The 12,218-nt window shown below is 46.1% G+C and overlaps 1 protein-coding gene across 2 annotated transcripts in view; it reads right to left on the bottom strand.

Moving 5' to 3' along the window:
* ARPC1B (actin related protein 2/3 complex subunit 1B) overlaps nt 1-10,058 on the bottom strand; it is an 85,264-nt gene extending 75,206 nt beyond the window's left edge. The window contains exons 1-2 of one of the 2 annotated variants that reach the window (XM_069210021.1): nt 9,919-10,052; nt 8,941-9,021 (exon numbers count right to left, since the gene is read on the bottom strand). The gene's annotated coding sequence lies outside the window, so the exon portion shown is untranslated. Of the gene's footprint in view, nt 1-8,940; nt 9,022-9,918 lie in introns of both variants that reach the window. The other variant, XM_069210020.1, reaches the window with a different exon arrangement.
* Between the last annotated feature and the right edge of the window lie 2,160 nt (nt 10,059-12,218).

The following is a 12,218-nucleotide window of genomic DNA, read 5'->3' as shown; positions in this document are numbered from 1 at the left end:
GGATCTGTATGGTAGTGAGTCTGAAAAGTAACCAGATAAGCAAGCTTTATTTTTCTATATCTGTGTGAAGTGTTTTTCTGTGGTGTATTTCCTGGGGTTATTGTGTGTTTTGCATAAGCGCTTTACACATTGCTTTCTAAGTTAGGCCGGCCTGCTCTGTGCTAAGCTACCAGAGGGTGAGCACAGGCTAATTTATTTCATGTTATTGACTTGCTCTGACTAGGACTGTGGTCCCTACTTGGACAGGGAGCGTACCTCTGCCAACTAAAGACCCAATTTCTAACAAACCTCTTGGCAAAGGGCGGGTCAGAGGGAATGCAGATGTTCCTGGGGCCTTCCTTTTTTATATTTGTTCCTTTATACTCAGTCTAACATTGAGGGTACTACTTTCAAATAAGCCATACGTTCTTAATTTTATTAATGTGGGACAGCAAGGAAGAACACAGTTATGAAAAACTGGATGTCTGTGTAAGATGTTGTGCAGGACAATTACCTTACTCTAAATAGCAAACTTTAGCAGGAACTCTCTATTGATTTAATGTCTCATATGAAGAATGAGGAACTTATGTTAACCTAATATGCATACACAAATCAGAAGTTCAGATTTCTAACCTATTAAGGTTCTTTTTCACTTCCATTTTACTGGCTCCCAGTATGACGATTTAGCAGATTCTTTTACGACAAGTCACAGTAGACCAGCAGATTTAGTGGATGGTAAAGAGGCATTAATCTTGATCAGTCAATATCAGTAGATGGATAATACTCACTTTAAAAGAGATGCTGCAGTAGTGCCATACGGAGCCATCAGGCTGATCCAACAGATGCAGCAGCATGCACCAGCTAGGGAGTTTTGTGGAGCTGACATCTACACACAGAGTGGTAAGTGTTGCACACAATTTGGGAAATAATTTTCCATCTCCTCAATTGGTGACAAATAACCTTGGTAAGTATAACATGATCAAGACAAAACTGTGATGATAATGAGATTGTCTTAATAGCTCAACTGAGATACAGATTATGTCTCTTTAACCAGAGAATTCCAAAAATCATAGCAGAATTAGGAGAGGACATTACATAAAAAATAAAGCACTTCAGTATGATCTCCAAATGAGACCCATAATGGTTGAGAAACCTATCTTACTATGTCTGAAGCTAACAGTTATAATCTTCTTTTAGCCCTCGTGGGAATATTATTTTTGGGATCCATTCAGGATCAACAAACATTCCACATGCACTGCAGTCTTATGCTGCTGGAACACAAATAGTCTTCCCTCTTCAAATCTTCAAAACAATACACAAGGCAAACAATCGGGTCATTGACCCCCTCGTGGAAGATCCAATATAAGGGAGCTAATGCATAGCTTCTCTCCTCACTTTCTCGGATGCTTGAAGGATATTCAAATCTGTATGTACAGAGCAGACATGAGTCTTGTTCCCACAATGACTAGAACAGACATAACCTAGCCTTATGTTGTGGACACTTTTCACTCTCAGTGTTACGACTCACGACTTGTTTCATTGTCTAGCCTGTAGATGCATTCTTTTAACAAAGCAAAACAGTATAATCTCAACAAAAGATTCATGACGGACAGAATGAACTAAAGCACCCTTAATCTCTTCATTTAATTCAATAGAAAACATCATAATTTGAGTTCTATCAACCCAAATAGTCTCTGTTGTCAATTGACGAAGGAGAGTCATAATACTCAATACACTAATTCCACCTTCCTAGATCTCACATAATTCTTACTCAGCAGAATGTTCCAAATCAGGGCGTTCAAACATCTTCCTAAATGTAAATAAGAAGGTAGCATAACTATCCAAATACATTTCTAAATTTGTTGCTAAAGCTGTTGTCCAAGCCAAAGCTGGTGCAGCAGGTAAACTCATTAATTGTATGGTTTTGAATAAAATGAGTAGGCCAAAAAATAAAATGCAGTATCAAGAGTATATAAAAATTCTCTGCACTTCAGTGGGGACCCTGAAGGAACTACAGGGGTGTCAGTAGACCTTAATGCTACAGATTGTTTTAGAGCAGAAGTCTCAAGACACAGTTGCTGCAGTTAACAAACCTCTGGAGCTATTGGTGTTGCAATCTGTCAAGGCCTGAGTACTGTGATGGTCTCTCAAATCTCCTTCTTGATTGCCTTAGGAGGGGCTATTCACTCCTAGAAGTGACCAATCCATCCTGCACTTAGTTTACACATAGAAGGTGTTGAGTGTCTCTTTAAGAGGGCCCCAGTTAGGAGGAATAAGCCACAACAGGCATAAAAAAACTCCTGCTGGCAAACTGGAAATTTCTCGACTGGAATTAATCAGTGATTTTTTTCATTAAAGCCAGTGCTTTAAATGGGCCGGTACTCTCCGGTACTGAGTACCGGCACTTCTTTATTTTGAGAGGGAGAGTACCGGCATATCTCAGGAAAAACGTAATACTTTTAATTGGATAGTACCGGCACTTCTCAGAAACAAGCAGGTACTCTATTACAGAGTACCTGCACTTCTATTTTTCCATTTAAAGCACTGATTAAAGCATTAAAAACCATAGTGATAAGGGCCGAGAAATACCTCAGAGTAGGTCTTTCAGATCTAGAACTCCAGCCAGATAGCCAGCTAAAATGTACAGCAAATACTGGACAAAAAGGCCAACACGTATATGATGAGCCTGACGAAAAACTGGGGAGGGAATGCTCTGAAACACATCCACCTCAAGACTAGGACTCCTTATATATGGTCAAAGCAGGAGATGACTTTATAGGGAAAACCTTAGCATCATCTTTATTTGGGAACTTCAGGCAACAAATACTGGGAAGACAACTGTCTTGGATGAGATTAACCTTAAGGCTCGCGGCGCCCCTTCTTCTCTGGAATGTTGCCTTTCAAGCAAGCAGGGATAACCCCTCCATTTGACATTATTTTTCTCCTCCAAGCTCTGCCTTCAACCCTCTTAAACAATACTCTATACAGGATGCGTAGCACCACCACTGAAGGCGAAAGCCCCTGCAAACATGCTGACCATACAGGAGCAACACTGAAGAAGACATCTCACGGCACATTGACAGCGTAGAGCAGACTTTTGTTCCAGGGATGCAAAGATCCGCCAATAGTCCGCAGTCTCCAGTAAGTCTCCTGTCTGGATGGAACATTAACCCTGGGAGAAAAGTGCCTGTTCATATAGTAAGTCTTTTGTCCATCAGGTCAGCACATTTGGAATTCTCAGACCGTGGCTCTGCATTTCACATCTAGCTTTCTAACATCTAGCAACCTTTCTAAGTCCATCTTTTCTGGCTCATTCTCTTCCTGTCACACTGCCTTGAGCATTTTGAGGCCTTTTGCAAGTTTGTTGGAACTTTAAAAAACAGATGGTGATGATGGTAACTGCAGCCCTATCCTACAGGGTGCATAGTATGTAAAAAAAATCCACGTTTTCATGGTGCACTTCACAAGCATCTCTCAAAGCGTTAAACAGGTGAAATGCCAAGTTGTCCTTGTACCAAATGAGGAGTCCACACTGAAGCAGCGGAACACAGAGGTTTCTAGGGGTCTCTTGCCACATGTGTAACCGAGTCTTAGTTTAGCCTCCCACTTCATTGTGTCTGTGATGTAAATCCCGCCTTCAGCGTGTGCAGCACTTCCTGACTCGCTGGAGCTATGTATGAAATACATGAAATAAACATGCACTGGTGAACGCTAAGAGGTCTGGCATTGGCGAGCATGCTATCTTTTTATTCTATTTTTGCAAACATATGCAGTAGGAAAACAATGCCAAAAACGAAAGAAATAAAGTGTTAGTCCAGCAAAGTAGAAACACTGGCCTTAAAACTGAGGTAAACTCCTATTCTGGGGTTGTGCACGGGTAATAAGGAAAAATGCCATCTCTCACAGTGCAAGACATCCACTGGGTCATGAGGGCTGCTGTATGCAGCGCCAGGTGTCTGAATGACACTTGAGCAGAACAATGGCCGAAAGCTTCTGTATGTATATCATGTTTTTTGTTTTTTTTACATGAGATAGGCATGAGACAGAAAGCATCTTGTGATGTCGTCACTGGTGCAGGACTGCACCACCAGGGGAACATGAGAGTGGTGAGGCCATACCACCCCTCTGGCCAGGTCAGGATCGACTGGGCGGTGACGAGGTAAGGGGAGGTGACAAGGGAGGTGAGGAAAGGGCGCGAAGGCAGTGTGAACGGAGTGACGAATAAAGCAAGATGTGTCACCTTTATCGCGTGTCTGGCATTTAATTCAGGCCTCCCCCAGGACCTGACAATTAGAGACGAATATTGGCCCTACCACCCCTGGTAGTGACACACCCACGCAGGCGCCAGACAAACCGCATCAGATCAAGACAAGGAGGCGCACGCCGACGGCAGCCTCAAGGAAAAAGAAAGACACCCCCACCTACCAGTCAACGCGACGGGAGAACGGCCGGTAAGCTATCGCATCTGGACACGGGCGCTCCCCATCTCCAGCAGCATACACGGTCGCTGGTGCAGGCGTGTCCTGTCCCTGCTGCACACAGCGAGAGACGTGCAGCAGGCGGGGCACCACTTCCCGAAAGAAGAGGCACGCGCTCCTTCGCGCGAGTGCGACTGCACATTGAGAGACGTGCAGCAGGCGGGGCACCGCCCCACACACACACCAGCATCCAAGAGACGGAGAGCCCGTGAAACGACGATACGAGTCGGGGACACCGTCCTGGTAAAAGACCGCCCACCCAGGAGGAAAGTTCCGCCTCCCATTCGAAGCACAACCATGGACCGTAACGGCGATGAAAGGTACCATGGTAACGGCTCGGCGAGGGCCAAAGACAGTAACACGCAACGCAGCACTGTTCAAACACATACCCTGTGCGACGAGAGGCGAACGAGATGAGGAGATCACAGAAGAATGGTCGGACCTGAACAGGGACGCCGACGAACCAGTACCAACAAGTAGAGAAGTGAGATATGCTCCGGAACACAGCAGAACACAGCCTACGGCAGAGCAAAGACGAGGACAACCCAGCGGAGAAATGACATCCGACGGAAGAGCAGAAGAGAGCCAAGTATCAGACCGGTCCAAGACGGGAAGGTACCTGCTGAGGCACAATCCAGGCCCATCCCGGAGATACGAGAACTATGCCGATGATTGACCGACCCCAGGGCACCCACCCGGAGAGCCCAGAACGGTTTCAACAGAGAAAGCCACACCGGCACAGTAAACAGTTTCCAGTTTCAGTTTTGATGTTCATGTTAAAAGATTCCCTTCCCCGTTGGGGAGGGATGTGATGTCGTCACTGGTGCAGGATTGCACCACCAGGGGAACACAAGAGTGGTAAGGCCATACCACCCCTCTGGCCAGGTCAGGATGGACTGGGCGGTGACGAGGTAAGGGGAGGTGACAAGGGAGGTGAGGAAAGGGCGCGAAGGCAGTGTGAACGGAGTGACAAATAAAGCAAGATGTGTCACCTTTATCGCGTGTCTGGCATTTAATTCAGGCCTCCCCCAGGACCTGACCCATCTCACCAGTCATTGCTAGACAAAAGTGCTCTGCCAAACCCACATATTTCAAGAACATTGTCATTCTAAAATTTCAATAATCAGTGACTGTGACCAGTAGAGAAAGTCATTACATTTATTCCTGAACATTTTATAACCGTAGAACAGCAAGAGAATGCCAACATAGAAAGTGTTTGGAGATAACGAACGAATGAATACATGAATTTTTCGGATACAGAAGAGGATGTGTTTTCAATATCAGTACTGATTCTTTGGATGGGTTGCGGGGTTCCAGAAGACAAAAGCAGAGCAAGGAAGTTCCATTTTTCAAAGATGGAAGGCAAACTTGTCATAAGATAATATTAAACAAACATCGGCCAGGCCAATAGTCTGAGCTGCCACAATTAAAATATTACAAAAAAACTACTGCAATGAACAAGCAAAACTAAACTTTTTTTTGCCTAAAACACGGTTTGAGATAAAAAAAATCTTGTGTCATTCTTTACTGCACTTTTGGCATGTCAAATATTCCCTCCTGCTGTGTGGTTATGGCACTCCATGGAGGGGACAATGGTGCACCAAACATCCAATGATATGAGGTGATAGAGAACTATCTTGAGAAACCCAATGCACACTCTCAGTATATGTTGAAGAATTGTCAACAGCAGGTCCAATAAGGCCAGATTCAGGCTTCGACTTGCTGGGCGGATAAACACGGTTTATCCATCAGTTGTGCAATGGCCAGCGTTTCCAGCGCCATGGGAAAGATGTTGTTTTTAATACATTTCAGAGGCATGCATCATCTAAGGGACTTTGAAACCAGCGCCCGGTATTACGCAAGGTTCTTGTAACGCCCTGTTTCTTTTGCAGGCTTCGCATCTGGTGGACAGACAGAGGCGGTTTCAGTCATTTCTAAATTAAGGGCGGAACTCATTGAAAGCAGTGTCGTGAAAGAGATATCTAATTTATAACGACACCACGCCCATAGATCATGCACGTTTCCTGTATCTTTTCAGGCAGGAAAATTATCCCGGTGACATGTGTGGCGTTTATCCTCCTACAAAACGTACTGTCTCCAGTACACCTTAGCTGAGGCGGGAAATGTTATATTAATCAGTTATGTTGACTTTTTCAGACTTCAGGGGGCCAATTACCACTTATACATTTTTACAAAAAGCAAAACCAAAAAACAAGCCATGATAAAACCAGGACATCTGTGCCTTTGCCAATGATCAGCCCCTTGCAGTGCGGCCGTTGGAGGCTTCTGTATCCCATTATAAACTTGGGATTGTAAGTCCCAGAATACAGAGGAAAAACCAGGATGAATGGTCGTTCACGCTTGGACCTTAGGTAAATTCCAGGTATCCCCCCCATCCACTGCTGCAGGGGCCTTTGTTAAACCACTACTATCTGCCTCTTTTGCAGCGGTCCCCAATGTTGTTTATCAACCACATGTCCACAGGCCATTACAGGCCTCATGCAGCACATACCATAGTGATGCCCTATAATTGGCTAAAAGCAAAACGATTTGTGGCCTCAAAAAGCACGCGTTGTCATAGTAGCCAGTGGCACTGAAGGGAATGTCTCAGTGTGTGGATGTGCGCCTTGTGAAAGAGGATAATGCCGTAATTCATGGTAAAAATATCCAGTGGGAGAAGTGGGCGCTCCGACTGATGCATACTGTAGGGGGCAAATGAAAAATGTAAATGACGCAACAACAGACCAAAAGATAGTAGGTCTGAATGAAAACCCTTTAATTAACTATAGTATATATAATTTTAGTAAAACCAAAAGCCGTTTGCTAAGACCAGGCCTAACAAGCATTGGCGAAGCCAATAGGTTTCGCCTATGTGAAATCTATTGGCTTTGTCAATTTTGTTTGCATGTTGCACAGCAGCTTAAATGTGCAACAACACTTAAAGTAAGAAACAGAAAGGCTTTATAACGCAGTCAGCGTTGGCCCCGTCATAATGTTTTGTTTCTTTAAGCCATGTTGCACAGCAGCACATGCTGCTGTGCAACACTTAAAAAAGTGTGGGGATGACAAAACATTTGAAAGCGGGAGGAGGGCGTGTGTGAAAAACAATGAAGGGCGCGGGAGGTGGGAAAACACAGGCAGGATGAAGCAGAGTTACTTTTAGACATGCACTCAATAAGAGTTGATGTCCAAAAGTTAAAAAAAAAGAGTACCTGCAGGCGCCCGCGGCCAGTGGAAGAACACTGGCCTCAGAAATCTGTGACATGAGGGCCAACCAATGGTAAGCGGAGATGAGTATTGTACAGGCTCAGAGCCCCTTTTAGGAAAAATACCTTTCGCAGACAGCGCATGAGCACTTTCGGCAAAACCTAAAAATTAGCTGAATTAGACACTTATGCATGAACCTGAAAAACAGGAAGCTATTGTGCAGCCTAATGAAAATAGAAAGCAATTGAGCACATATTTTCTTTCATCATGAAAACACATGAATGTAAGAGTGGGTCATTTGATCGCCAACTTTAGCAAAATGCCTCATTACCTAGACCTGAGTACAAAAAGGTCTGGGGGGAGAGGTGACAATGACAGCCTTAAATGTTACTGAATAATATTCAAAAACTTAATGGTTCACATTTTCAATACACTTCTATTTGAAACAAGCATTGGTAAAACCAATAGGTCTGGATTTTTGTTAGGGAAGCCTTTGGTAATGGTTGTGCTACCTTCTGAAGAAAACGTTTTATAATAGATACGTTTTAGAAATGGCCATTGCAAGTTTCAGAAAGCCTTCTTTACTTTTGAGAAAAAACAGCAAAGTAAAACAAATGAAAATACAAGAGTGAATAGTAAATAGCACCATTTGTAACAAGCTATATCATCCAAAAAGCAAATAGTTCTTAAACAAAAAGACAAATATCAGCAATTAAAATGCTGATGTGTCAGCAACGTAAATACATCAAAGAACACACAGGCTTGAAATTGCAAGCAAACATTAAATAATGACATATCTGCAGTTTCATTGGACAATGTAATGCTCCATCGTCAAAAGCCTGTGGGAACACAAACAGGAAAATGTATCTATCTGCAGAATGTAAGGGCCTTAATAGACATCCCATCCAAGCAATGGCAAATCATGAGAAAACTCATGAAAGCCAATAGCTTAGTATTGCTGTCCCGGTGGCGTAACAGAAAATGATGGGCGCCCCTTCAGAATGTGGTGAACAATCTTGGGACGCTGCAGGGACTTGGCCTGTTGTCTCATACTGATCACAAGCAATACAACATTTGCAAATAACAGAAAGTCAAGGGTCAGTAGAACAAAACAGCAAAATAGGCTCTATGTATAATAAATTACATACAACACCATAGGGACTTTGGTGCCCCATGCAAGACATATTTTGGTGCCCCTGTTCAGAACAACTTTGAATTTTAGTACACATTTCTGCAACTGCAAGCCCACCTGATGCCAAGTAATATCCAATCATACCTAAACATTCATAGATGGGGGGTCTCACAAAAAAGCTGAAATATGTTCTGCCTAGTGTCCCAAAAATCCTTCGGATGACACCTGTTACAGAGAGAAAAAGGGCAGAGAGTTGGAGAATGGGTTTAAGAAACAGAGGTGAGACAAAGGTCACTTTTCTGGGGGATGGGGGCATTGAATGGGGGGAGAGGAAGTTGCTCACTTCGCCCATGCTTAAAACGTCTCCGATGACATTGGATGTTTAACGCTCTTCAACTGGTCTTTAAAAAGCATCCTCGCCGCATTTTAGGCACATTGTCTGGGCGGGCACCGTCTTCCGGGTTTTTAGATACGGAAGTCTTGCACACAGCGCCACATGGAAAGGGGCGTATCTCAGTTCCACTCCCTGCGCCAGGATACCCCCACCCTGCCGGAGGCTGTGGGCGCTGGCCCGTTATACAAAGGCATTTCAGTCGTGCTGGCAACCCAGTACTCGCCTGGTGCTTTTTAACTCCTAGAGGTCATTCACCTCAGACTGAGCGCTACCAGAAACGAAATACTTGTTGCACGGAATATTAATGTCTTTACAATATGTGAATACATAACTGGGCTTTACGTGAACCTATGCTATCATCAGATCGTAAGACTCGTGACTGACTCTGTCCCAGCCCTTCAGGGACACAAGCCTATAGTGAAATCGTGTCACTCGCAAACGTCACGGCAAGACCCCAAGAGCTATTTAGACCCGCCTGTCGTCAAACCTTAAGATTTTCACATTTCACTGATTCCGTCCCATCCCTGCGAGCTTTTCGACGGCACCACCCACTTCATATGGACACCTCTATGTGCCACTAATCTGTCCCAGCCCTGCCAGCCTTTCACAAGCACCGCCCGTTGAGCGGTCTTTGGATTTCCACCGGCGCTAGATAAAACTCTTTGGACGGACCCCCCTGCTCTGGTGCTGTATAAAGCGCCTTGTGAGCCTGAGGGGAGCGCACTCACCTGAAGGCTGGGGGCGCAGTCTGGTCACACGGCGAAGGCGGGAATGGTTCCGAGGGAAGCGTCAGTTCGTGGACTCTGAGCAGTCGACACGAACCCAGCCCGGCGTCCGTCTGCAGTGGAGCTCACTTCTGTCTGTCCGGGAGCCTCGCTTCCCCTTTCCTCTGCCAGAAACGTAACCACTTCCTCGTGTGGGCGGACGGTGCCTGCAGACGGCCCACTGACTGCCGGCTGCGTCCGTCGGCGCGTATGCCGAGCAGTGCGAGCCGCCCTCGCCTAGACGGGGGTCTTTCCGCACTCAAGGGAGCCTCCCTGGCCTCTAAGGGGTCTCAGTGCGAGGCCGGTGAGCTGCACTGGTCTCCTCGAGCTCGCTCTGATATCCTGCCCTTTGGGGAAGGCTTCCTGAACTGGAGGTGGTTTATCTGACCTCCGACATTCGCCCTGAACCCTGGGGGGCTTGGGGTGATGCTCTGGCAGTGAACTGGTTAAGATGTCCGTGAGCTGCAAGTAGTCACCCCGAAATCGCAGTGGTTTCCCTCTTCTTGAAGAGGACTCGCCGAATTCGAAGGGGTTTCACTCTGGGCCGTTACTACCGAAAGTGCAGTAGGTGCAGTGGCACCCAGAGCCAGAGGAGCCCAACGCATCTAAATTATATATATATATACATATATATATATACTTTTACCAATAAAGCTGTAGAATGGGAGCCCACTGGCCTTGCTTGCATTAGGACCCATGGTATCCCCATTACGCCGCTGGTCTCACTCACCTCTAAAGTGTCTCAATCAACCCAGTGTGAGCGGCACAATACAGATGAGGTCTCTGAACTCTGAGAATTTGTCCTCATCTTGAGGTAGTTCCCATGAGCACAATGAGGACTTTGTGAACTCAAGGTGGTGCCCCACTTCCTCAGGTGATCTCAGCAGTCACCACTAGCTTGAGACAATCTCTGGGGATAGGGGGGTGTCTGTAAGAAGGTGAATGTAAGGAAATGCCTCCTTGGCATGGTTACCCCCTGACTTCTTGCCTTTGCTGATGCTATGTTTTGAATTGAAAGTGTGCTGAGGCCTGCTAACCAGGCCCCAGCACCAGTGTTCTTTCCCTAACCTGTACTTTTGTTTTACACAATTGGCACACCCTGGCTTCCAGGTAAGTCCCTTGTAACTGGTACCCCTGGTACCAAGGGCCCTGATGCCAGGGAAGGTCTCTAAGGGCTGCAGCATATCTTATGCCACCCTGGGGACCCCTCACTCAGCACAGACACACTGCTTGCCAGCTTGTGTGTGCTGGTGAGGACAAAACGAGTAAGTCGACATGGCACTCCCCTCAGGGTGCCATGCCAACCTCACACTGCCTATGCAGTATAGATAAGTCACCCCTCTAGCAGGCCTTACAGCCCTAAGGCAGGGTGCACTATACCATAGGTGAGGGCACCAGTGCACGAGCACTGTGCCCCTACAGTGTCTAAGCAAAACCTTAGACATTGTAAGCGCAGAGTAGCCATAAGAGTATATGGTCTGGGAGTCTGTCAAACACGAACTCCACAGCACCATAATGGCTACACTGAAAACTGGGAAGTTTGGTATCTTTGGTAACTTCTCAGCATAATAAATGCACACTGATGCCAGTGTACATTTTATTGTGAAATACACCCCAGAGGGCACCTTAGAGGTGCCCCCTGAAACCTTAACCAACTACCCGTGTAGGCTGACTGGTTTTAGCAGCCTGCCACACTCGAGACATGTTGCTGGCCACATGGGGAGAGTGCCTTTGTCACTCTGTGGCCAGTAACAAAGCCTGCACTGGGTGGAGATGCTATCACCTCCCCCAGGCAGGAGCTGTAACACCTGGCGGTGAGCCTCAAAGGCTCACCCCCTTTGTTCCAGCACCACAGGGCACTCCAGCTAGTGGAGTTGCCCGCCCCCTCCGGCCACGGCCCCACTTTTGGCGGCAAGGCCGGAGGAATTAATGAGAAAAACAAGGAGGAGTCACTGGCCAGTCAGGACAGCCCCTAAGGTGTCCTGAGTTGAAGTGACTCTAACTTTTAGAAATCCTCCATCTTGCAGATGGAGGATTCCCCCAATAGGGATAGGAATGTGACCCCCTCCCCTTGGGAGGAGGCACAAAGATGGTGTACCCACTCTCAGGGCTAGTAGCCATTGGCTACTAACCCCCCAGACCTAAACACGCCCTTAAATTTAGTATTTAAGGGCTTCCCTGAACCCAAGAATTTAGATTCCTGCAACTTAAAGAAGAAGAGGACTGCTGAGCTGAAAAACCCTGCAGAGAAGAAGAAGACACCA

This window comes from Pleurodeles waltl, chromosome 10 (genome assembly GCF_031143425.1).
Source record: "Pleurodeles waltl isolate 20211129_DDA chromosome 10, aPleWal1.hap1.20221129, whole genome shotgun sequence".
Classification (NCBI taxonomy): Eukaryota; Metazoa; Chordata; class Amphibia; order Caudata; family Salamandridae; genus Pleurodeles; species Pleurodeles waltl.
The sequence above is the reverse complement of the archived record's forward strand: the minus strand, read 5'-3'. Positions and strand labels throughout refer to the sequence as shown.